Below are 27,991 nucleotides of genomic sequence, written 5' to 3' on the forward strand. Positions count from 1 at the left end.
TTACACATACACACCTTGCAGAAGTTTGCACAGAAGAGGTAGAAGTCCAGGGGTCTCACTTATGAGCTTCAGCCCATTCCCACTGAAAGTGATGTTATATAGAGCCATTAACATCAATCTGCACACAACAATAAACAATCACATATTTCAGAAGAAAGCACATACGTAGACTTATTCTGAATACAGGATACAAAAAGAACAACAACAACAACTCAGTTTCATATAAGAAACTCCATATTGCATAAACATCATCTAAGTGTCCACAATAAAGAAAAGAAAAAAAAACTTTTGTTCAAAAGATTTTTATTCATGACTCCAAAATTGACATTTGGTGTAACCATTCAATAAAAAGTAATAACGTTTTCATTATACCCTGAAGACATGTATGAGAACTCATATCAGTTCTTGCCAAAATGAAAAATATATATTTATATCAAGTGCAATATTGCCATATATGTTACATATAAGACTATATAATTTTCTTACGTATTCTCTCTGGGTAGATGAAGATATAATTGTATTCTACATATAAAATCCCTGTTGTAAAAAACACACACATACTGTATATATATATATATATATATATATATATATATATATATATATATACATATATATATATATATACAGTACAGACCAAAAGTTTGGACACACCTTCTCATTCAAAGAGTTTTCTTTATTTTCATGACTATGAAAATTGTAGATTCACACTGAAGGCATCAAAACTATGAATTAACACATGTGGAATTATATACATAACAAAAAAGTGTGAAACAACTGAAAATATGTCATATTCTAGGTTCTTCAAAGTAGCCACCTTTTGCTTCGATTACTGCTTTGCACACTCTTGGCATTCTCTTGATGAGCTTCAAGAGGTAGTCACCTGAAATGGTCTTCCAACAGTCTTGGAGTTCCCAGAGATGCTTAGCACTTGTTGGCCCTTTTGCCTTCACTCTTCACTGTTATTTTTAGTGTATTATGTGCTGCTCTCAGGGCAGAAGTACTCAATATTCATATTACTATTATTTTACTAAACTATGTGCTGCTCTCAGGGCAGAAGTACTCAATATTCATATTACTATTATTTTACTAAAATATGTGCTGCTCTCAGGGCACGAGTAATCAATATTCATATTACTGTTATTTTTAGTGTATTATGTGCTGGTCTCAGGGCAAAATTACTCAATATTCATATTACTGTTATTTTATTAAACTATGTGCTGCTCTCAGGGCAGAAGTACTCAATATTCATATTACTATTATTTTACTAAAATATGTGCTGCTCTCAGGGCACGAGTAATCAATATTCATATTACCTTTATTTTTAGTGTATTATGTGCTGCTCTCAGGGCAAAAGTACTCAATATTCATATTACTGTTATTTTACTAAACTATGTGCTGCTCTCAGGGGAGAAGTAATCAATATTCATATTACTATTATTTTACTAAAATATGTGCTGCTCTCAGGGCACGAGTACTCAATATTCATATTACAGTTATGTTTAGTGTAACGTACTGCTCTCAGGGTAGGAGTACTCAATATTCATATTACTGTTATTTTTACTGATCTATGTGCTGCTCTCAGGGCAGGAATACTCAGTATTCATATTACTGTTATTTTAATAAACGATGCACTGCTCTGAGGGCAGGAGTACTCAATATTCATATTACAGTTATTTTTACTGTTCCTTGAGCTGCTCTCCATGTAGGAGTACTCTATATTCATACTACTGTTACTTTTAGTGTATTATATGCTGCTCTGGGGCAGAAATACTCTATATTCATATTACTGTTATTTTTACTGAACTATGAGCTGCTCCCAGGGCAGGAGTAATCAATATTCATATTACTGTTATTTTTAGTCTATTATGCTCTGCTCTCAGGGCAGGAGTACTCAATATTCATAATACTATTATTTTACTAAACGATGTGCTGCTCTCAGGGCAGAAGTACTCAATATTCATATTACTGTTATTTTTAGTGTATTATGTGCTGCTCTCAGGGCAGGAGTACTCAATATTCATATTACTATTATTTTACTAAACTATGTGCTGCTCTCAGGGCAGGAGTAATCAATATTCATATTACTGTTATTTTTAGTGTATTATGCTCTGCTCTCAGGGCAGGAGTACTCAATATTCATATTACTATTATTTTACTAAACTATGTGCTGCTTTCAGGGCAGGAGTAATCAATATTCATATTACTGTTATTTTTAGTGTATTATGTGCTGCTCTCAGGGCAGAAGTACTCAATATTCATATTACTGTTATTTTACTAAAGTATGTGCTGCTCTCAGGGCACAAGTACTCAATATTCATATTACTATTATTTTACTAAAAAATGTGCTGCTCTCAGGGCACGTGTAATCAATATTCATATTACTGTTATTTTTTGTGTATTATGTGCTGCTCTCAGGGCAGAAGTACTCAACATTCATATTACTGTTATTTTATTAATCTATGCGCTGCTCTCAGGGCAGAAGTACTCAATATTCATGTTACTATTATTTTACTAAAATATGTGCTGCTCTCAGGGCACGAGTACTCAATATTCATATTACTGTTATGTTTAGTGTAACGTGCTGCTTTCAGGGTAGGAGGTACTCAATATTCATATTACTGTTATTTTTACTGATCTATGTGCTGCTCTCAGGGCATGAGTACTCAATATTCATATTACTGTTATGTTTAGTTTAACGTGCTGCTCTCAGGGCACGAGTACTCAATATTCATATTACTGTTATGTTTAGTGTAACGTACTGCTCTCAGGGTAGGAGTACTTAATATTCATATTACTGTTATTTTTACTGATCTCAGTGCAGGAGTACTCAATATTCATATTACAGTTATTTTTACTGATCTCAGGGCAGGAGTACTCAATATTCATATTACAGTTATTTGTACTGTTCTATGAGCTGCTCTCAGCATAGGAGTACTCTATCTTCATACTACTGTTATTTTTAGTGTATTATATGCTGCTCTGGGGCAGAAGTACTCAATATTCATATTACTATTATTTTACTAAAATATGTGCTGCTCTCAGGGCACGAGTACTCAATATTCATATTACTGTTATGTTTAGTGTAACGTGCTGCTCTCAGGGTAGGAGGTACTCAATATTCATATTACTGTTATTTTTATTGATCTATGTGCTGCTCTCAGGGCACGAGTACTCAATATTCATATTACTGTTATGTTTATTGTAACGTGCTGCTCTCAGGGCACGAGTACTCAATATTCATATTACAGTTATTTTTACTGATCTCAGGGCAGGAGTACTCAATATTCATATTACAGTTATTTTTACTGTTCTATGAGCTGCTCTCAGCGTAGGAGTACTCTATCTTCATACTACTGTTATTTTTAGTGTATTATATGCTGCTCTGGGGCAGAAGTACTCAATATTCATATTACTGTTATTTTTACTAAACTATGAGCTGCTCTCAGGGCAGGAGTACGTGATATTCATATTTTTAAGAGTAATCAGTTTTTTTTTTAATTATTACATTTATAAATCAATAGACAATTTCTGCATTATTGAATGATCTTTTATTTTGTTTTCCAGTTACCTGGAGGAGCTGGCAGAAACAGGACAAATCAAAGGAACTAACACTGAAGAGGCATCTGATGCTGCTGAGTGCAAAATGGTGCAAAAATCGAGATGAATGAAAAATGGTGTGTGTTTGGTTCCACCTGATAAAAGCACATAATAGCCAAGGGTATTCAAAGGGTAATTTGGTTCTCATGGGGACGTTAGCGATTATAAACATTTACAGGGGTTAGTCTATGATTTTATTGCCATCTGAATTGAGAATGTCATTGTTTTTTCTCCCACAATCCCCATGAAAATCTCCGGCCGAATTCCAAGGTCATGTGGTAATTTAATTGCTGTCCAAATCCAAATCTCTGAGATTAAATCATTTCAAAATTAACCGTTTAAAACCATTTTCACCACTGTTTAACACCATATACTAACTGTTGTACTTTGCATGCATAAAAAAAAAAAAAAATATATATATATATATATATATATATATATTGAAATACTAAAATGTTTACAAGAATACTATTTCAGAAATGCTCCATCACAGTGATTGAATGCTTATTAAGAACAAAAAGACCAGAAAAGCACGTAAACATTTGAAATGGGTCATTATTATGGCAGTAACAGGTATGCAACACAATTTTTTTATATTTATAGGCCTACAATTACACACTTAAAAATGCAAACCAAGTAGCTTTGTTTGCCTCGTGTAAATAAGAGGTTGCATTTACTTATTAATGCTAATCTCCACATTTTTTGAGACCCATAATTTTGAGAGATAAAATTTAAGAAAACAATTTCAGCTATATTGGGTCTATTTTCCTTTTAAACCACAGATTTAAATAAATAATAAATATTATATTATTACATTTAAATCTATTATTCCAAGAGTATGAAATTTTATTTAGAGCAGACAACCATGCAACTGGTCATGTCTGCAGTGCGTTCCTAGGTTCACACATCTATCTTCTCCACTGTGTAATAATAATAATTGATGAATAAATCATCAAATCCATGAGTTATCACTGAGGTGTCATGTAAATAATTCTTTACATCTGTTCATATGAATAACAATTGCCATCTGAATTGTGAGAGAAGTCCTGAGTTGACTTGGTGATACATAAATGTGATTTCAAAAGTTCCGGGTGTCAATCTATGTGCAACCACTTAATGTTCTCATAGGCTGTTGCAGAGAAATTAAGCCCTGTAATTCTAAAAATAACCAAAATGTTATATATATATATATATATATATACATATACAGTACAGACCAAAAGTTTGGACACACCTTCTCATTCAAAGAGTTTTCTTTATTTTCATGACTGTTACGGCTGGCTCATATACCGCAACATAAAAGAGGCAAACAACCAAATGCTTTAACAAAAAACAATTTATTAACAAATCAAGCAAAACCAGTATTAAACAATAAAAAAAAAAACGACATCTAGGGGAAAAACACACACGTGTGGTTACTAAATAAACAATACCTGGCACTAGAAATAAATATGGAAAAACAAAGACACAAAGGAAATAAGTGAGAGAAAAACAGACCTCTCACTCCAAGTCACAGGTCTTTATACCTATGGTGAGTTAATTAGGGATGTAATACACCTGTTGCCCAACTAACGTCTGCACTGTGTAGCAGAGCCAGTAGGGGTAAACAGGCAGGCGTAACACCTCCCCCACAAAATGTATTCCTCTAAGGAATGCAAAAAACCCCCCAAAAAAACAGCAGCATTCTCCACGATTTATCCCACTCCACTTGGTTCCTAATTCCTGCTTCCTGGGCCCTAGGAAACAGGATAGAAAGAGAAGAGAGAAAGGGAAAAAGGAGAAACACCAAAAGATATATCCTCATGCGCGAGATAGGGCATCAGCGATGACATTTTCACTGCCCCGGATGTGTTTAATGTACAGGGAAAATGGTTGTAAGAAGAGACTCCACCGCATTAACCTATGATTATGATCCTTCATTCGGTGTAAAAACACCAGAGGATTATGGTCAGTATAAACCACGATTGGACTTGCAGACGATACCAGATAGATTTCAAAATGTTGGATGGCCAAAACAAGAGCAAGTGTCTCCTTTTCCACAACAGAGTAAACCCGCTGATGGACATTGAATTTTTTTGAAAAATAACAGACTGGATGTTCTACTACATCCTGACTTCTCTGTAGGAGAACAGCTCCAGCTCCAGTATCACTGGCGTCGACAGCTAAACAAAAAGGCTGAGAAAAATCTGGCGCAACGAGCACAGGAGCACTAGCCAACAGTGCTTTGGCTCCCTCAAATGCCTGTTGGGTAATAGTGGTCCAATTAAAGGATACTTTCGTACTTATAAGATCGGTCAAGGGTGCTACAATAGAGGCAAAGTTTGGGCAAAACCCACGATAATATCCGGCCATTCCTAGAAACCTACACAATTCTTTGCGATTTGTAGGCACTGGAAAAGCACAGAAGGACTCAATCTTGGCTTCAATGGGGCGAACATGTCCATTTCCTACTATTTTACCTAAATAGGTAACAGTAGCTTTTCCAAATTCGCATTTTGCCAAATTTAAAGTTAAAGAAGCCTCAGTCAAACGAACAAATAACTCCCTTATTTGGACTAGGTGATCTGACCAAGATGAACTATACAAAACCAAATCGTCCAAATAAGCCTCACAGTCAGATAAACCAGACAACACCTTATTTATAAGGCGCTGGAAGGTGGCTGGAGCATTTCGAACCCCAAATGGCATAACACGGTACTGGAGAAAGTCGTCAGGTGTCACAAATGCAGACAGTTGCTCTAACAGTCAGTGGAACCTGCCAGTACCCTTTTAAAAGGTCAAATTTGCTCACAAACTTCGCAGACCCCACTCTATCCACACAATCATCTATTCGGGGTAAAGGATAGCAGTCAGGCTTAGTGATAGAATTAAGCTTGCGATAGTCTGTACAAAATCTGTAGGATCCATCTGGCTTATTTACAAGGAGACAAGGTGAATTCCAAGCACTAAAGCTGGACTCAGCCAAATTATGATCTAATAAGTAAGTCACCTCCTTTTTCAACAAGTCCCGTTTCCTAGGGTTTACCCTATACGCATGCTGCTTAATTGGTAAAGCAGAACCCACATCAATGTCATGTTCAATCACTGTAGTGCAAGTAGGCACATCAGAAAATAAGTGAGGAAAGGACTCCACTAACTGGAGAATGTCGTTTTTCTCAGAGGGAGATAGATGGGGTAAATGATGGGCCAATTTTGAATACATCTCAGAGTTATTCAATCGTCCTTCGACAACTCCTCGAGAAGGAAAATTAACGCAATCATCCCCCATACAATTCAAGGAGGAACTCTGAAAAAGAAGTTCCCTCCCCACTCAAATGTGAAGAATCATCTGACACAGTGGTTACTAACCCCACAAAAGATGCAGGAGGAAAATAAGGCTTCAAAAGATTTATGTGGCAAACCTGTACTCCCTTGCGTCGTTCTGGGGTTTTCAAAAGATAATTCTGTCCAGAAAGGCATTTGAGGACTGGATAAGGACCCGCAAAACGGGCTTGAAAAGGATTACTTACAAGTGGCAACAAAGCTAGTACTTGGTCTCCAACCTGAAATTTCCGAGCCACTGCTTGTTTGTTAAACAACCTCTCCATCTTACTCTGTGACTTTCCCAGTTTCCTCTGAGCAATTGCTCGAGCCTCATGCAGCCGATATCGACCACTCACAAAGTCCAAAACATTTTGGGAGGGTTCAGAAGGAATCCAGTTATCAGCTAAAACCGCAGTAGGACCACAAACTTCATGACCAAATACCAGATCATTTGGACTAAATCCAATGCTCTCCTGAGTAACCTCTCTAACTCCCATAAGCAGCCAAGGCAGCCCATCCTCCCAATCGGAACCAAGCTCTACACAGTATGACCGTAGCAATGACTTCAGGGTCTGATGAAATCTTTCGAGGGCCCCTTGACTCTGAGGGTGATATGCACTGGAAATATTATGACTGATTTTCAATTGTCGCAAAGCCTTAGCAAACTGACGGCTCATAAAATTTGAGCCTTGGTCAGACTGGATAACTCTAGGAATGCCAAATGTTGACATGAAAGAGGTTAAAGCTTTTAGAATTGATTTTGTAGTAATGGACCTGACAGGATATGCAGCTGGATACCGGGTAGATAAACACATAACTGTGAGTAGATACAAATGACCAGTCTTGGATCTAGGTAAAGGACCTACGCAATCAACCAGCAAATACTCAAATGGTTTTGATATAGCTGGAATAGGTTGGAGAGGAGCCACAGGGATTTTCTGGTTTGGCTTACCAGTGAGTTGGCACACATGACAAGTTCTAATAAACTTTGCCACGTCTCTTTTTAAACCAGGCCAGAAAAACTTGCGTTGCAATCGATCATATGTTTTCCTCACTCCCATATGTCCAGCCACTCCATCATGTGCTAACCCGATCACAGACTGCCTAAATTTAAGAGGAACTACCACTTGAACATAAACCTTAGTAATGGGTTCAGATTCACTGACCCACCGTCTAAGCAACATTTCATCTTTCAGGAAGTAGCAAGAGGGTAGCTGAGTCTCAATATCCCCCTCGATACAAACCATTGAGAACAAAGGTTTAAGAGTTACATCAGCTAACTGTTCTTCAATCAAGTCCTCTCTAGAGACATGAAAAACAGAGGATAAAAGATCCTCCGATACTGCTTTCTCCCGAGAGACAGACTCCTCAGAAAAGAAATCAGATGAATCAGAAATGTTATCTGCCCAAGTCATACCAAGTGGTTCCCCTTCAACTGTCTCACCAACCACCTGTTTTGAGGGAACAAAACTAGACCCATCTACATCATCCTCCAAATGAACGGGTAACCCTTTTTCCATAGTTACCTCAGGATGTAAAGAAACTTCACCTTCACACAGTCGGTCGGTTTTAAGTTGTTTTCCTCTGGCTCGGGTGACAGCACAGGAAGGAAACACGTGGGGAAATTTCAGACCACATTCATCAGGAACATCGGCAGACATAGGTGAGGAGACTACAACAGTAGATGGTACAGGTTTTGATGCTCCCCAGACATTTCCCTGAGCAAGATCGTTCCCCAAGATAGAGAAACCCCTGGCACAGGAAGGGAAGCCCGTACTCCCACAATCACATCACCAGTTACAAGATCAGAGATAAGATGTACCTTATGTAAGGGAACTTTTAAGAAAGTCATTTCTATCCCCCTAATCAATACATCCTTCCCAGTCGCAGTCCGACCTGAGAGTGGAAGAACTCCCTCTAGCAAGAATGATTGAGAAGCTCCGGTGTCTCTCAGGATCCTCAAAGAAACTTTTTCTTCTTGTCCTGGCAAAGACACAAAGCCGTTAGTAATAAATGGAGCATACTCCGTATAATTATCCCCGACATCTACCGGTTTTGAGATCCCCTTCCTAATCTCAGAATTCTGTTGGTGAGCATGAATCTCCAGCGGTTCAAGTCCAACCAATCCGACTGGCTTGGCAGACTTCTTTAAAGCATTACATTCAGATATTTTATGCCCTACTTTGTGACAGTAAAAGCAGATCACCTTACCCTTCTTATCTGATGAAAAATTCTGACTAACAGGGGGCACACTTGCCACTGTGTTCGATGTACTCACTGGAGGCGTCCAACGATTCCGAAATAACTTTCTACTCTGATCACTTGAACCTCTATCAGGAAAAGAAACTCTGTGAGTCAGAACAAATTCATCAGCCAACACAGCCGCATTAGCTAATGTAAGAGCCTTCTGCTCATTCAAATAAGTAGACACAGACCCTGGTACACAGTTTTTAAATTCTTCCACAAGAATTAACTCCCTTAACTGGTTCAAGGTTTCTACTTTCTGAGACTGACACCACCTTGTAAACGCAACCTTTTTCCCGAGCAAATTCAACATATGTTTGTCTTTCAGGTTTTTTATAACCACGAAATTGTTGGCGATAAGCCTCTGGTACTAACTCATACGCTCTCAAAATGGCTGTTATGACTTGTTTGAAATCTACACTTTCCTCTTCAGAAAGAGAAGAAAACACTTCCTGAGCCTTCCCTGTCAGAACACACTGCAGAAGTAGAGTCCAGACTTCTGGCCATTTTAGAGAAGAAGCAACTCTTTCAAAATGGGCAAAGTACTTGTCTACATCACGTTCACAAAATGTGGGCACCATCTTAATGTTTCGACCAACATCAAATGAAGAATGCACAACCTGAACGGATTTTGAAACTTCCGCTTTTTTTACTTCCAGTTCAAGTTCTAACTTCCTCATCTCATACTGCCTATGTTCACGTTCACTCTCACGTGCATACTCTAACTTTCTCAGCTCAAATTGTGTACACTCACGCTCCTGTTCAAACTCTAATTTTTTTAACGGAATACGTTTTTCCCATTCCCTATCTTCTGATGCTTGAGTACCTTCAAACGATAGTCTCTCAGTTTCAAACTGGGTTTGTTTCTCTATGGAAATTAAATCTCTCCCAACCAGTGGATATGCTGCCTTACCAAGACCAGCTTCATCTCCTACAACCAGAATTCCCTTGGCTATCAACTGGCTTTTAACAGCTCCTAACAAATCCTCCTTGCGCTTCTTATCAGTTCCCGTCAAAATGATTGCATGACTCTCTGCGATTTCTAAAAGTTGTTCTTTGGTGCACCTATCTAGAAACTTCTCAGAAAGTTCTACACTCAATCCCTGAATGGAAGTCATTTTGGACTTAACATACAATTCACACAATGAAGACTTGTTAATTGACCACAACAAATCCAAAATAATTTAATAACTCCAAAAAACAAAAGTGTCAGAAAACAGCCTAAGCCCAAATGATGTAAATGTAAATCAATGCTCAATTACAATAGGAAAACCCCTGCATAACCACTCAATGCAGTGTTAATTTACTCACAGTAAATAACAATCGGTCATACTCAGGCTACACTAGCTGTGACAAACTTATTTACTCATCTATCAACTCTATTGTCCCCAACGCAAGATCTTCGTGTAACCGAATCAAATTTGATATTTTAACCATTCTACACAAACATCAACTTCCTATATAAATTGGCAAACCTAGCACATAACCACACGCGAAAACATGCTCTTTATAATCAGACTAAACAAACACCAGGGAGAAATATAAAGTACTCACCAGGATTTCCATTTTGCTTTTCATCTCCGATATGCCTGCCTGTTGAAACTAACTATCCTAACTAGTCTTCAAAGGACTGCCGGGCTCGAGGCGACTTGAAACGCTGAACCTCGTAACAACCGTTCTCCAAATGAGTTCAGCTGCGCGAGAAGCGTACCCCCACCCAGGATTTCCTTCCAAACCCCAAATAAACTACAAAACAAAATCAACAAAACAACAAACAGCGTTCCGATGGAAGGACCGCTCACGAGCAGCCCAGCTGAAACACTCTAACTAACCGGAGTGAAAGCCGATCATTACAAGAAATCCTGAAGAGACAATAAAATACTCCCTCAAAAACAAACGCTCAAAAATCTCGGACGAGGCCCCATTTTTATGTTACGGCTGGCTCATATACCGCAACATAAAAGAGGCAAACAACCAAATGCTTTAACAAAAATCAATTTATTAACAAATCAGCAAAACCAGTATTAAACAATAAAAAAAAAACGACATCTAGGGGAAAAACACACACGTGTGGTTACTAAATAAACAATACCTGGCACTAGAAATAAATATGGAAAAACAAAGACACAAAGGAAATAAGTGAGAGAAAAACAGACCTCTCACTCCAAGTCACAGGTCTTTATACCTATGGTGAGTTAATTAGGGATGGAATACACCTGTTGCCCAACTAACGTCTGCACTGTGTAGCAGAGCCAGTAGGGGTAAACAGGCAGGCGTAACAATGACTATGAAAATTGTAGAGTCACACTGAAGGCATCAAGGGCTATTTGACCAAGAAGGAGAGTGATGGGGTGCTGCGCCAGATGACCTGGGGTCTCATTTATAAAACTATGCGTAGGATCTTTACTAAAAGTTTACGTGCGCCCAAAAGCCAAAAATGGCGTACGCCAAAAAATATTCCGATTTATAAAACCGTGCGTACGCACACCTGTAAGCAATGTTCCCTTTATAAATCACAGATCACCCGCAGATGTGCGTACGTGAACCAGCCTCATATCCCGCCCTGTACACGCCCATTTTTAACCATAAATAGTCAATGCAAATCACCTCATGATTGCTGATCAGCATGTAAATGAGAGTGGAATCCCATATATACCTGGAAAACTGGCATGCGACCCGCCAATTAATTAATCCAAGAAAGTGAAAACGTGCATTTCTGTTAGCCTAATTTTAATAATGGCGACAGGTGAGAAAAGAGGAAAAAAACGTAATTTCTCAGATACTGAGATTGAAACACTTGTAGGGGAGGTGGAGGCTCGGAAAACTGTGTTATTTGGTGGCCACAGCAGTGGGGTCACTAATAAAAAGAAGCAGTGCGAGTGGCAAAGTATTGCTTCTGCCGTCAATTGTGTCAGTGGGACAGAACGGACAGTTGCAGAATTAAAGAAAAAATGGTCCGACCTGAAGGTATACAAATTTTTTTTTTACCAACATATTACATTTGTGTTTTATTAGGCTATATACCTATATAAATAGCAATATTGATTTTCAAAAAGTTTTATTTACATGTGCTTACAGTATGCAAAATATGTGAAATAAAGATTCTCATTCATTCAAGGTGGAGGCAAAGAGAAAACTGTCCTCCCACCGCCAGAGCGTGGCTGCAACTGGTGGGGGCCCATGTACAGCTGATCTCACATCAGTGGACAGCAAAATCGCGGCTATAATTGGGGAGGTCAGCGTGTGTGGTATTGTGTCGGAAAAGGAGGGAGACACTGACGTGACTGAAACCAAAGAGGAGCAAGGTTAAACCGATTTTTAATCATTAACGCTGTACATTTGAGTGTGTGGGGTGATAAATGGATAAATGTTGCCAATTGTTTGTCCTCCAGTCCTTCCGGAGTCTGAAGCTGTAAATGAACAGGAGGTTCAGGGTGAGGGGTTCTCAGATGCAGATGCACAGCGTCCGGCTCAAAGCAGTGCCCCTTCTGCGTCTGGCACGTCCAAAAGTGGTCGGGTACTCACTGACGCAGTCCTGCAGTTACAGCGAGAGACAATAAACGCTGTCAACAGGGTTGCAGATGAGCTACGGCAGATGAGAGAAGTGATGCAAGAAATTGCACAATCATTAAAAGATGCAGTTAAAACATGAACCTTGAGTTTTGTCTTTCTTTACAAACGCCGCATGACATCCTCACGGATTCTTGCACCTCGTTGATATCCCTCTTGTCGGCCAGGGGGCTGTGGCTCGGGGTCGTAATGCTGGGGTAGAGGGAGATCAGGAGGGAGAGGAATACCGTTTCTCAGTGCTATATTGTGCAAAACACCACACGCCCTGACAATCTTGCACACTTTTGCTGGATGGTATAAAAGTCTGCCACCCGAGGCATCCAGAGCACGCCATCTGCATTTCAGGATGCCGATGGCACGCTCCACAACTGCGCGGGCACGAGAGTGGACCTCGTTATAATGAGTTTCCTCTGCGCTCTGCGGGTTTAAAAATGGGGTGAGGAGCCGGCGTCTCAGGGGGTAGCCACTGTCGCCTGCAGGTTATAATTATATTAAAAACAAAATTGTTACAGTTTCTACTTTTTAATATTGTTAAACTCACCAAGAAGCCAGCCATCACGTACTGCGCCTGCATTTAGTCTGTTCCCTACACTGCTATGTGTCAAGATAAAGGAATCATGTGTTGAACCAGGCCAGCGTGCCACAATGTTTGTGAGGGTCATGTTGGAGTCACATATGATTTGCACATTAATAGAATGCACATGCTTTCTATTAACATAAGCAAATTCATTTTCAGATGGTGCCCTTATAGCAACATGAGTGCAGTCAATTGCGCCGATTACATTTGGGAAACCAGACATTGCTGCAAATTGCGTTTTAATTTCGGCCTGTTCTCGCACAGTGTAGGGGAACCTGATGTATCGACTAACCATATTAAGTATACCATTTAAAACGACAGATATTATGGCACTCAGGGACGGCTGTGATATACCAGACCTATAGGGTGAGATGATAGATTCCAATAGAATTATTTCATATACAAAAAGGTCTTAGAGACAAATTTGAGGATTACTTATAGTTTTTTTATATTATTAATTTACCTGTCTGCCAATTCCCGCTGGAAACAGCCGGTTGCCAAGAACCCCAGAGTGGTGAGGACTTGTATTTGGACTGGGATGGCATGGTTCCGGCGTGTTGCCCTCTCTAATACTGGACCCAATTCAGCACATAGATCCAAGAGCACAGCTCTAGGGAATCTAAATCGGCTTATTAGTCAGTCATCATCATGGGCCAGGAAATCATCATGGTCCCTGAAAACTCGTTCTCTCCTTATTCTGCCATTAGCGTAATCCTCCAACAGTGCCAGGAGTGCCATCATGAAGCATTACATACCCGGGTCACCGGAGAATTTATATGTTTCTAGCAAATAGACTGATCGTTAACACCTTGACAAAATCACTTAATTAATTTGTGGGCGAAAATTTAAGACGAAAATGTTATAGTGAACACATGCTTCTTGACGGTTTTGTAATGAACACCGTAATAGTTAGGACCGATGATGAGTAGCGATTGTGCTTCATGACTGTATTTGCAGACTTTGACATTTTATGATATAGGCTATGTACATTAAGGAAAATATTTCCTTTTTACACTGTGTTCTGCAGTTCTCTAATAAAAGGGTATTTCATGCTATTCTGTAGGCTATCACATGTATCGCGCCATGTCCTCCTGTGCTCCCGTTGTGGACAATGTGACTGTAAGGCAGCGCTGATTATTATTTTATTTTACTTTTAATACATTTTGAATTACGTTTGGATTTTACTAGATGTATATAGCCTAAAACAATCGGCACAAATAACACTGTTGGATTTAATCTTCATGATAATGTGGATATAACGTATGCAATGGAGTGAAAATTAAATGTCATTCATTCTTATAATCGTTCTTCTCACATTTATTTTCTACAATCTAACTTCAGTTCACGACCTCACCATCGGTGTCGCCAATTCCCTTTGTCTCCAGAATGTGCGTACGCACGGCTCAAAGTTTGCTTAAAGGTGCGCACATTCTCCCGTCAAGTTTGTTTTTTATAGATCACAACCTTTGCGTGGGAACTGGCGTACGTACGTTTCCAGCCCCGTTTTGTGCGTACGCACGCTTTATAAATGAGGCCCCTGGCCTCCACAGTCACCGGACCTGAACCCAATCGAGATGGTTTAGGGGTGAGCTGGACCGCAGAGTGAAGGCAAAAGGGCCAACAAGTGCTAAGCATCTTTCGGTGAACTCCTTCAAGACTGCTGGAAGACCATTTCAGGTGACTACCTCTTGAAGCTCATCAAGAGAATGCCAAGAGTGTGCAAAGCAGTAATCAAAGCAAAAGGTGGCTACTTTGAAGAACCTAGAATATGACATATTTTCAGTTGTTTCACACTTTTTTGTTATGTATATAATTCCATATATAATTCCACATGTGTTAATTCATAGTTTTGATGCCTTCAGTGTGAATCTACAATTTTCATAGTCACGAAAATAAAGAAAACTGTTTGAATGAGAAGGTGTGTCCAAAATGTTGGTCTGTACTGTATATAAATATATATTTTGTGCTGTAAATGTTGTTTCATTCAATGTCTGTTGTACAGATTATTTGTGTAAGAACAAAATGAAATGTTGATTGAAAATAATCATTTTACAGGTCCAATATTACAATAAAATAATCAAGTATAATTATGACTTCTTTCCTTTTTTAAACAATTACAGTACAGTTACAAACAAATCCAGTGAATTAAATGCATGTACAATACACAGGAAGATTTCGCTGCAAAAGGTAGGTGCATCATTAAACTGCTGTAGTTTGAACGTGCTCCCTTTAAACCAGGCCCTAGGTCGCCTTGCAAGATATCTTCTCAAAGCCAGTTTCTCAAAGTCCCCAGAAGTGTTTGCTATGTCTTCCTGCATTTGAAATGCATAAACAGTCTGGTTTCAATTTACTATTTTCAATTTAAGTAAAAATATAAAAATAAAAACATTATTTTACCTGAAGTCTTTAGTTTAGGACATTGAATCATGAACATCCTCATTTCCATATATTTCCTGGACGAATTTCTTTTGTGGAGCAAACTTGCAAACCAGGAATATTACATATATGAACAGCTCACCGCCCAGCATCTGAAATTTAGCAACGTAAGCAAACATAATTACTAGTTAAATCATAAAAATCACATTTCAACTCCATCAAAATTGACAATTTCTTAATGACACATAATACAGTCTTAAACCCTGCCATTTCTACAGCCTACTGTACTCTGTTTGGCCTCAGCTACAACTACAGTGATTGAGGGCAGATTAGAGTAGTAGACGTTTGAAGGACAGCCGATGATGTCCATAGGCTGGCATTATGCAAACAAATCTAACAGGTAACTGGTAACATGAAGTGAGATTGGAGTTTCTGACACTCATTTCAGCACAGTAGTTCAGAATCAGTTTTCTTACTTTTACGAGAAAAAAACTTTATTTGTCGTGCAATTTGATCTGTAAACCTTTGCAGACGTTTTTACATTTACAGCTATATTGCAATTCATGAAAAATAATATTTGAGGGTAAAATAATATGGGCACTTATATCAGCAATAATATGGGCACAAATATCAGCAAGATTCTCAAATAAAACTAGAGGAGCTTACAAAGAAAGTCCAGAAATTTCCTTTCTCCAAGAAGGGACCAATGATGGCTTCTGCCTTTTCCAAGAATGTTATTCTGCAAAGAGTAGAAAAACTACATGAAACAGTCATAGCTGTAATAAAAACAAATGTATGGGCCCTGAGAGCAGCACATAGTTTAGTAAAATAATAGTAATATGAATATTAAAGGGATAGTTCACTCTCAAATTAAATTTTGATATGTTTTAGCTTACCTCAAGGACATCCAAGATGTAGGTTTCTTTGTTTCCTCAGTATTTCCCATTTTGATATTTTTAGGTCCAACCGTTCTTGTCTGTGACTCACATAATGGATGTCTATGGTCACCACCTCAAAGAGCATGCACAGAGGAGTCAAAATTAAACAATTCCCCATCATAAGTACACATTGATGACCTAATACACGAAACGAGCGGTTTGTGTAAGAAAACGAACAGTATTTATATCGTTTTTACCTCTTGTACACAACCACGTCCAACTGATCTGAGTTCGCGAGTGCTTCCCGATGTGACGTGCGCGCGCGCTCTGGTTTAGTCTGCGCAAGTGCGGAAAGCGCCGGAAGCGATCTCTCGCGCATGCACATCACTCATTGTTTACCACACGCTATGCCACCATCTGCACTGTCTGAAATATAATGCAGTAATTGTAATAAATTAATGTTTATAATGCACCCTATACTCGTTGCGTTTATAATAAAAATACAATACATTACTCACTCTATTGACAGCGTGCCATTGGGTCCCTCTGGCATTGGACGTCGCCTCCAGTTTATACGTGGCAAACTGAACACAACGTGCAAAACGCTGGGTCTCAACAGCGGAGAAAACTCAGGATCTTCAATCAGGCAGGTGTGTGATGCGATACTGTCAATGTCTTGTAGTTGTTCCATTCGTGACAACATATGCTCTCCACTTCTGTTGGCATCTCACAACACTTGCTACTAAAACACCACCAATTTTGAAGAGATCTCTGTCTCTGAGGCTTGAAGACGTGCTGCTGCAGCGGATCGCTCCTGAGTACTTGGTCTGTGTATTCTGTTTCAAATAAATATGGTTGTGAAAAAAATTCAACGTTGTCTATGGATATATTGAAATCGTCTTCCATTGCAATTTCCTGTACGTCTAAATATGTTTAGATCTTCACAGTGAAAGGTAATACTTCAGAAATCTGTGTCAACCATAGGCAGTAAGTGTAAACAATAAGTGATGTACACGCGCGAGAGATCGCTTCCGGCGCTTGCGCAGACTAATAAGCCAGAGCGGCGAGCGCGTGCGCACGTCACATCGGGAAGCAATCGCACACTCAGATCAGTTGGACGTGGTTGTGTTCAAGAGGTAAAAACGATATAAATACTGTTCGTTTTCTTACAATGTGTACTTACAATGGGGAATTGTTTAATTTTGACTCCTCTGTGCATGCTCTTTGAGGTGGTGACCATAGACATCCATTATGTGAGTCACAGACAAGAACGGTTGGACCTAAAAATATCAAAATGGGAAATACTGAGGAAACAGAGAAACCTACATCTTGGATGTCCTTGAGGTAAGCTAAAACATACCAAAATTTAATTTGAGAGTGAACTATCCCTTTAAACATTCCTGCCCTGAGAGCAGCATATAATACACTAAAAATAACAATATGAATATTGAGTACTCCTGCCCTGAGAGGTGCACATAGTTTAGTAAAATAAAAGTAATATGAATATTGAGTACTCCTGCCCTGAGAGCAGCGCATAGATTATTAAAATAATAGTAATATAAATATTGAGTATTCCTGCCCTGAGAGCAGGGCATAGATAATTCAAATAACAGTAATGTGAATATTGAGTACTCCTGCCCTGAGAGCAGTGCTAATGCTAATGCTAACTGACTGATGTAATGTCAAGGAGTGTTCTTTTTTCGCTCATATCCGTTTCACAGACAGCGTGGAAGCATTGGAAAAGCATGTTTTACTCCAGTTACCTCATAACCATCTTTGGTGTAATCAACTGATGAAGCAGTCAAGTGAAAATGCATGCTATATAATATTTAGTCCATGATTACTTGTTCTGTGCATCTTTGTTTGCTAATTATCTTATTAAATGTTAGAGATGTTAATTTTTTTCATGAAAATACATGGTAAATTAACTTACCTTGCAATAAATGCCTCCCACGAAGCATCAGTAACGTATCTATCTGAAGTATTCCTTCCACACATTCAAATTTCCTGACTCTGCCTCTGCTTCAATTTCATTGGTTGAATCTGTAAACCAATCATTTTCCTTTCTGCCCTCAGAACATGTTTGAGTAAGTAAAACTCCCATCTGCTATAGGCAAGCCCGGCAAGGATATAACAGATGTTTAAATTTATAGACCAATAGCACTTACATCCAATTTATGCAAAATTATGGAGAAAATGATTACTATAAGACTGGTGTATGTAATTGAAAAAAGAGGAATGCTCTCCCCTCACCAAAGTGGATTTCGTAATGGGCGCACAACAATGGACCCAATTATATGGCTAGAAAATTAAATCAGGAAAGCTCAAGTTAGTTAAGAATCTGTATTGGTTATATTATTTGACATAGAAAAAGCATATGACATGTTGTGGAAGGAGGGGCTTTTAATTAAGTTAAATAAGATTGGTATATGTGGCAGGATGTTTAACTGGATTCAAGATTTTTTGAATAACAGAACCATAGAGTTAAGAGTAGGGATGGAATTTTCAAGTATATATCAAATAGAGAATGGTACTCCACAAGGAAGCGTATGTAGCCCAATGCTTTTTAATATAATGATTAATGACATTTTTAATGGAAAAGATCAGAGGATGGGTAGAGCATTATATGCTGATGATGGGGCATTATGGGTGAGAGGAAGGAATATTGACAACCTGACGGTTAAAATGCAATCAGCAATTGTTAAGGTTGAAAAGTGGTCATATGAGTGGGGCTTTCATCTATCTATTGAAAAAACACAATTTATATGTTTTTCCAAAAAAAGAACAAACCCTAATATAGATCTTAAACTGTATGGGCAGCATCTAAAGCAAGTTGAAAATATAAGATATTCGGGGGTATGGTGTGACATTAAGCTACATTTTAAAACGTACATTCAGAAAATGATAGATAAGTGCAAAAAAGGTATAAATATACTGAAGTGTTTAGCAGGGTTTAGATGGGGAGCATCAGGCATGTCCCTGAAAAGGATTTATACTGCACTGATTCGTTCTGTTTTTGATTATGGAAGCATAGTTTATAGTTCAACAACTAAAACCTTAATGCAAGAACTAGATAGAGTACAGGCCAAGGCACTTCGAATATGTTGTGGTGCGTTTAGGACAACACTTATTCCATCATTACAAATAGAAGTGGGAGAAATGCCTTTAGACCTAAGGCGATTAAAACTATCCATGTCTTACTGGACAAATCTGCAAGGTCATGAAGAAACACACCCCACAAAGCAGGTGTTATTAGAATGCTGGGAGTATGGGCGCCCATTATGCAGTTTTGGGTGGCATGGGAATATACAGGCAAAAGATATGGAAATTGACAGCATTTCGTGTTGCAAAACTGTCAGCATACCAACAATCCCACCATGGATGTTTTGTTATCCCAGGGTAGATTTGGAAGCTAAGAACATAATTAAATCAGGGATATATCAAAATGTTCAGCGATATATTGACAAAAATTATGAGGACACAGTTCAGATTTTCACAGATGCATCAAAAGATCAGACTGGGAAAACAGGGGTTGCAGTCCACATTTCAAAGTATAATGTTAATATTAAAAAAGGACAACAGACCATCTGGCCATTTTTACAGCAGAAATGGTAGCAATAATTCTGGCTTTACAATGGGTGGAAGAAGTAAAACCCAATAAGTTGATCATCTGTTCAGACTCAATGTCCTCACTAGCATGCATTCAGAGTGTAAAGTCTGCATGTAGACAGGATCTACTAGATGAAATGAATCAAATCATTTTTAAAATAAACCAACAGAGCATAAGGGTAGGATTTATATGGGTTCCTGCACACAGGGGAGTGGAGGGGAACGAGAGGGCAGACATGCTGGCGAAGGAAGGGGTTACATCAGAACTGGTTGAACTGGAAATCAAATTAAGCAGGTCAGAAATTAAAAGTATTATTAAGGACAAAATTAACAGAATGTGGCAGGAGAGATGGGATAAGGAGGGAAAAGGCAGACACTTGTATAACATACACAAAGAGGTTACAGCTAGTAAAATCAGTGGATTGGAAAGGCAGGAGGAAACATGGTTTACCAGACTGAGGACGGGACATACAAGTTTAAATAGTGGATTACACATTATAGGGAAACATCAGACTGGAGTATGTACAAACTGTGGAGTAATAGAAAATGTAAAACACATACTTCTAGATTGTACACAATACACCAGAGAAAGGGAAAATATGAAGAGAGCGGCAAATAAAGACTTAACAATGGACAATTTATTGAGTACAACCAACAGACAGTCCACAATTAGGGCAGTTATAACTTTTATTAAAGAAACCTAACTAGCAAGTAGAATTTTTTTATTATTATTATTATTATTTAATTATTTCTCCTGTAGGATGAGGAGCTCAGGGTGGAAGCTGGAGGAGCTGAACACGCAGCGCCAGCTGTAGCTTGGGCTTTGGTCCTATAGGACGTTAAAGCTTTTTTATTTTTATTTTTTTTGATGACATCCCAGTGTGATCACACCTCAGCCCAGTAGATGGTGGTAATGCGCAATGATTGCAAACTACCAATAAAATTTACCAAAGAAGAAGAAGAAGAAGAATCAAAGCAAAAGGTGGCTACTTTGAAGAACCTACAATATGACATAATTTCAGTTGTTTCACACTTTTTTGTAATGTATATAATTCCACATGTGTTAATTCATAGTTTTTGTGATACATATTTTAAATAGAAGTCTATCTTTTAGATTTAATTATATAATATCAACATGCATTAATGGGCTATAGGATGGATATACATGTACATGACATTTATATCCAAAAATGTATTACACATACATAAATATTTGTATGGGCTTGATATATATATATATATATATACAGGTCCTTCTCAAAAAATTAGCATGTTGTGATAAAGTTCATTATTTTCCATAATGTAATGATAAAAATTAAACTTTCATATATTTTAGATTCATTGCACACCAACTGAAATATTTCAGGTCTTTTATTGTTTTAATACTGATGATTTTGGCATACAGCTCATGAAAACCTAAATTCCTATCTCAAAAAATTAGCATATCATGAAAAGGTTCTCTAAACGAGCTATTAACCTAATCATCTGAATCAACTAATTAACTCTAAACACCTGCAAAAGATTCCTGAGGCTTTTAAAAACTCCCAGCCTGGTTCATTACTCAAAACCGCAATCATGGGTAAGACTGCTGACCAGAAGGCCATCATTGACACCCTCAAGCGAGAGGGTAAGACACAGAAAGAAATTTCTGAACGAACAGGCTGTTCCCAGAGTGCTGTATCAAGGCACCTTAGTGGGAAGTCTGTGGGAAGGAAAAAGTGTGGCAAAAAACGCTGCACAACGAGAAGAGGTGACCGGATCCTGAGGAAGATTGTGGAGAAGGACCGATTCCAGACCTTGGGGGACCTGCGGAAGCAGTGGACTGAGTCTGGAGTAGAAACATCCAGAGCCACCGTGCACAGGCGTGTGCAGGAAATGGGCTACAGAGAAGCAGCACTGGACTGTTGCTCAGTGGTCCAAAGTACTTTTTTCGGATGAAAGCCAGTGTTGGGAAGGTTACTTTGGAAATGTAATAGGTTACAGATTACAAGTTACCTTGTTTAAAATGTAATAGTAGTGTAACTTTTTCAATTACTTTATTAAAGTAATGTAACTAATTACTTTTGAGTACTTTTTGATTACTTTTATAAATTTGTGAAAATTAAAGAATAATAAATAAAAGCATATACATCAACTTAAATACAGTTATCTAATAAGCATGTGACGTATTCTGTTTAATAAACTCCTGAAACATTGGTGTTTTTTTTAAACTGCTGTCTCTGTATATGATGATAGTTTTCTCAAAATAAGTAAAATGCACATGAAGTTACACAGAGCAGTTCTAGAAATTATGTTTATGTGCTCGTGTACTCCTATATTGAGATGGCAGAGGTTGAAAACACTGCGAGCTTCAGTAGGCCTATGTGTAGTAAATGAAACCATGTCTTTGCCATTAATTTACAGGAGGGGCGGACTGGGAAAAAAATTCAGACTGGAAAATTCAACCTCATACAAACAAATTCATGGACAATACTATTTTTTGTATGGACCTGACATAAAAAAAAAGGTTTAAATCTTTAATTTGGGGACATGCAAAATAATTAAAAGTTCTCTCCTGAACTGCACCTTCACTTCCATTTTTCTCTTCAGTCTCTTTATTTTGCCCTGTTATCCATCTCTCTCGTGACTTTAATACTCAAGATTGAACAAAACTATACTTTACAATACAATACTCTACAATACTACAATATCTTTATAGAAAAATCCTAATACTGTACACGAGTCATGTTTTTCCCTTACAAAAGTTAAACATGCTTGTATTAGCCTATATAAAAGTAAAATAACCTTGTTTTTTTTGCAAATGGATTTTTAAATAAATACATTTGTAAAATAATATTACATTTTTGGTTACCACAGTTAACCAATAGTAACCATTTTCTCTGGATTTATAGTTAAATATTAAAATGTTAATTTTCGTAAGGGTTGTGTTGTTGTCTGTCGTAGCTCCCCCTAAACCTATAAAAAAAATCTGTTTTTTTTTTCAGCTAAATTACTACTGTAACATTACAACAGATAATAATGATGTCCTTTATATAGTATTTTGAGTGATGACTGGTGAGCAACGTACTGCTGCTTGATTAAATAAATAAAAAAACAAAGACAAAAAAAGCATCTTTACAGATGAAACTGACCTGAAACCCTGAACAGTATAGTTCTGCTTCTCTGCTCCAGCTGTGCGCGCTCTCTCTCTCTCTGTCTCTCTCTGTCTCTCTCTCTCTCTCTCTCTCCCTCTCTCTCTCTCTCTCTGTCTCTCTCTGTCGCTCTCTCTCTCTCTCTCTCCCTCTCTCTCTCTCTGTCTCTCTCTCTCTCTGTCTCTGTCTCTCTCTCTCTCTCTCTCTCCCTCTCTCTCTCTCTCTCTCTCTCTCCCTCTCTCTCTCTCTCTCTCTCTCTCGCATTGATTACTCTGAGTCTGATCCAAACCGTTTGGCGGAGGCGCGGAGAGCGCGCGAGTCATGACTAACACTTCATGACTTATTAGAGATTTAATTATCAAACGGCGGATTCGCAAATGATCGCTTTAGTACATTCGGCAGGCAATTATACAATAATGATATTAAATAGTGGGGCAAAATCGGCTGCCAGGCCACAGGGAATTGTCCCGGTTCTCCCGGTGTCCAGTCCGCGCCTGATTTCCACAGACACGCAGAATGTGCAAGTCATATATTGCATTTTTGGGGCTTAATATTCACAGACACTAGTCGATGTCATGTTTTGATTCAAGTGTACTGACCTACTTTTGATTTAGTCATCCAAAATGTGGCATATTCCGTCAGGCATTCCGTTTTTATGACTGGATTCTACGAACCAGACTGTATTTCCGCATCCCGGGAATTATTAGGGCGGTATGTCTCAGAATAGTCAGTGCAATTTGGGAAAGAAATCAGTTAAATCTGTATGTGGATGTGTGTAAATATTCAAATGTAATCCCCTTTGTAATCGTTAAAAATTTCATAAGTAACTGTAATTTAATTACTCATTTTTTCGTAGTAACTGTAACTAATTACAGTTACAATAATTGTGTAATTAAATTACGTAACGCCGTTACATGTAACTAGTTACTCCCCAACACTGATGAAAGCTAATTTTGCATGTCATTCGGAAATCAAGGTGCCAGAGTCTGGAGGAAGACTGGGGAGAAGGAAATGCCAAAATGCCTGAAGCCCAGTGTCAAGTACCCAGAGTCAGTGATGGTCTGGGGTGCCATGTCAGCTGCTGGTGTTGGTCCACTGTGTTTTATCAAGGGCAGGGTCAATGCAGCTAGTTATCAGGAGATTTTGGAGCACTTCATGCTTCCATCTGCTGAAAAGCTTTATGGAGATGAAGATTTCGTTTTTCAGCACGACTTGGCACCTGCTCACAGTGCCAAAACCACTGGTAAATGGTTTACTGACCATGGTATTACTGTGCTCAATTGGCCTGCCAACTCTCCTGACCCGAACCCCATAGAGAATCTGTGGGATATTGTGAAGAGAAAGTTGAGAGACGCAAGACCCAACACTCTGGATGAGCTTAAGGCCGCTATCGAAGCATCCTGGGCCTCCATAACACCTCAGCAGTGCCACAGGCTGATTGCCTCCATGCCACGCCGCATTGAAGCAGTCATTTCTGCAAAAGGATTCCCGACCAAGTATTGAGTGCATAACTGAACATAATTATTTGAAGGTGGACTTTCTTTGTATTAAAAACACTTTTCTTTCATTGGTTGGATGAAATATGCTAATTTTTTGAGATAGGAATTTGGGGTTTTCATGAGCTGTATGCCAAAATCATCAGTATTAAAACAATAAAAGACCTGAAATATTTCTGTTGGTGTGCAATGAATCTAAAATATATGAAAGTTAAATTTTTATCATTACATTATGGAAAATAATGAACTTTATCACAATATGCTAATTTTTTGAGAAGGACCTGTATATCTCAGTAAAATTTGGACGTGTGTTTTTGTGACATACACTTTGAGTTTTGGAAAGACTCCTGGTTTCATTAGACACAGCAGCTGCAACAAAGTATTCAGCAGGATGTGGGCAGAAGAGGATAAGAAGTCCCGTCAACAAGACACCGCAGCTATATCTAAAACCAATGAACAGGTTATATTACGATTTCTTACATCTTGAGATGGTAATATACAGTATAAATAAGTTATGAAAGTTAGATTGAACTATTAGAAAAACAAACTCAGTGCCCTCACTGGTAACAACTCAAGCTAGAACTAAATTATGCTCTTTGAGTTGGAACTCTGTTGTGGCTTTGCCTCGTCATTCAGAAACTCGATGAAAGTCTCCATGGTTTGACCTGCAATGCTCAGGAAGGGCTCCAGTTTACCCTGTGGATGCACAAGTGTATGTAGAATATTCTTACCTGGTTGATGTAAAGCAAATTCATGTCCTCTCATACACAAAATAACCCAGCTCACTTTACTGGAGGTCAGCCCTTAACAGTGTCCACTCCCAAAACGGAACAAACTCACATCAGCCAATATGTCTCTGATTGCTTCCTCCCTTTGGGATGCACTCCAGAGCAGGGTGCAAGACATAGCGCCCCGCTCAGTACAAAATGTTTTCTGCTCCTGCACCTCCTCTCTGCACTCCCATAACTGCTGCTTTTAAACCAGCTTCTCCTACAAATGTATGTGAAGAGAAGACAAACACACACACACACACACACACACACACAAACACACACACACACACACACACACACACACAAACACACACACACACACACACACACACACGAATAACCAGGCAACCATAACATACCTATTTGGGGAAGAGATTTCTCCCTCTTTCTCATACAAACACACTACTGGTTCTCAAACTTTCTGACCTCAAGACACCTCATTGTTAAGAATAATATGAATAAAATTCAAAGGTCCCCAGGATGTTGAAGAAATAAATTACATTTTTATCTTTAAGTGACCTCTTCCTTTAATATGATTGAATAAAATCAATATAATATAAATATATGTAATTAAATATAAACAATTAAAATAATTCAATTCCATATTTCTATAAGTTTCATTAACTCTTAATTCTTAAGAACATTAAGTGTTCATCAGGCTTTATACTTTTTATTACCAATGAATTTAAATGACTTTTCTAGTTGTTTGCGACTCTTTTTAATTTGTTTTTATGCACAAATAGTAAAAATAAATAAATAAATAAATAAATAAATAAATAAAATTAAATATTCAGAGCACGACATAACTAGAACAATTTAGAATCATCATGAGAATTTGTGCAACTTTTCTAAGTCTAAAATAATAATAATAATAATAATAATAATAATTATTATTATTATTATAATATATATATATATATATATATAGAGTATTTTTTTTTTTTACTAAGCCACCCTGTGCCTTCTTGTGGGTCCCAGCCCTCTGGTTGAGAGCCACTGCACTAAGACATACACATAAAGTACATTAATGCAAAACTATTTATGCAGATGCTTTCCTAGAATCTTTTCAGTGTGGGCTCTTCAGTTTCTCATTCTCTCCTCTCTATTTTAGTACCTGTCTCTCTCTCTGACACTCGCTCAGAGCAACATCTAGTCTGGAGCGGATGTGCAGACAATCCTCTCTCTTTTGCTGCTGCTCACGGTCACTGCGTTCTTTAACTATACAACAATAAGGAATCTTTTAATAAAAATCAGAATTAACATTTTTAAATGCTGTAAACAAGGTTGTGCACCATTCAGAATTGAATTGAGACTGTCTCTTCAATTTGAATTGATCTGGGAAACAGGGCGCTTAATTGAAATTAAATTCAATCTAATTCGGAGTAATATGTAAGCAGAAATTCAAACAGCTGTCATTTTTACTACATACATTTTTTGCCAAGAAAAACTTTGAACTTAGTTGGCTTAAAGCCTTGTTTATCTTGTGTAAGTGAAAAATACATATATGGCAGTTTTTGTGAACCAGAGTGGAAGAATGCTTTATTTTTTTTCAGGATGCATAACCTGGGTTGGTTTCTTTCTAATTGCAATTCAACAAATTTACGTTCCTGTTAATAAAATTAAACTTCCTGCGGGGTCTCGATAATTGTATTCAAATTCCAGCGAATTTAAACTTCAATTCGGAATTTCGCTCAACCCTGCTGTTGGAACAACAATGTCCAACATAGGGTAATTTACTATACTAAAGCATGTTTGCATATTTTTCCACATTGATGTGTTACTGAAATAGTTTTTGCTTACATGCGTCCAGAGACCGTCCTTTATGGATGGTATCAATAAAGTCACTATTGATTACTTTTGGCATAATCTCTCGTAGTGTCCTGACTTCAGCCTCCAGTTTCTCGCTTTCTGACTCGGACAAAGCAGTCTGCATACTTGCCAACCTTGAATACTCAGAATAAGGGAGATATTAAAAATGACCCGGGGGGGGGGGGGGGGGGGGGGGGGGGGGGGTTGTGTGTCGTCATATATATCACATACACAAACGATGTGTCGCCATATATAATATCACATACACAAACGCAAAGAAAAATGTAATTCATTTATTTGACAAATTCAATTCCTTAAGGCCTCTCCTCAGGAGGTTAGACCCTAATTTGTTAGCTACTGTAAATGAAGAGATATGAAATAGCTAGATCTTATCAATAAACATTTATTAATTCATAGCCTAATGCAACAATTACATAAGTAAACTCTCAAAACATTATAATTATGACATTTCATTTTTTAAATTTTCATGTAACAGTCTAAAGCTAAATAAATAGCTGTTCTTGCCTTTCATTTCAGACGTCTGCTTCTAGGGGCCGTTCACATATCGCATCTTTTTCGCGCTCAGGTCGTTATTTCAACCGTAGGCGCACGGCCGCGGTGAGCA

The 27,991-nt window shown here is 38.1% G+C and overlaps 1 pseudogene; it reads right to left on the minus strand.

Annotated features, from left to right (window-relative positions):
* Positions 1-27,490, minus strand: LOC132141665 (heat shock factor 2-binding protein-like; annotated as a pseudogene).
* Positions 27,491-27,991: the final 501 nt, after the last annotated feature.

Source organism: Carassius carassius, chromosome 6 (genome assembly GCF_963082965.1).
Source record: "Carassius carassius chromosome 6, fCarCar2.1, whole genome shotgun sequence".
Taxonomy (NCBI): domain Eukaryota; kingdom Metazoa; phylum Chordata; class Actinopteri; order Cypriniformes; family Cyprinidae; genus Carassius; species Carassius carassius.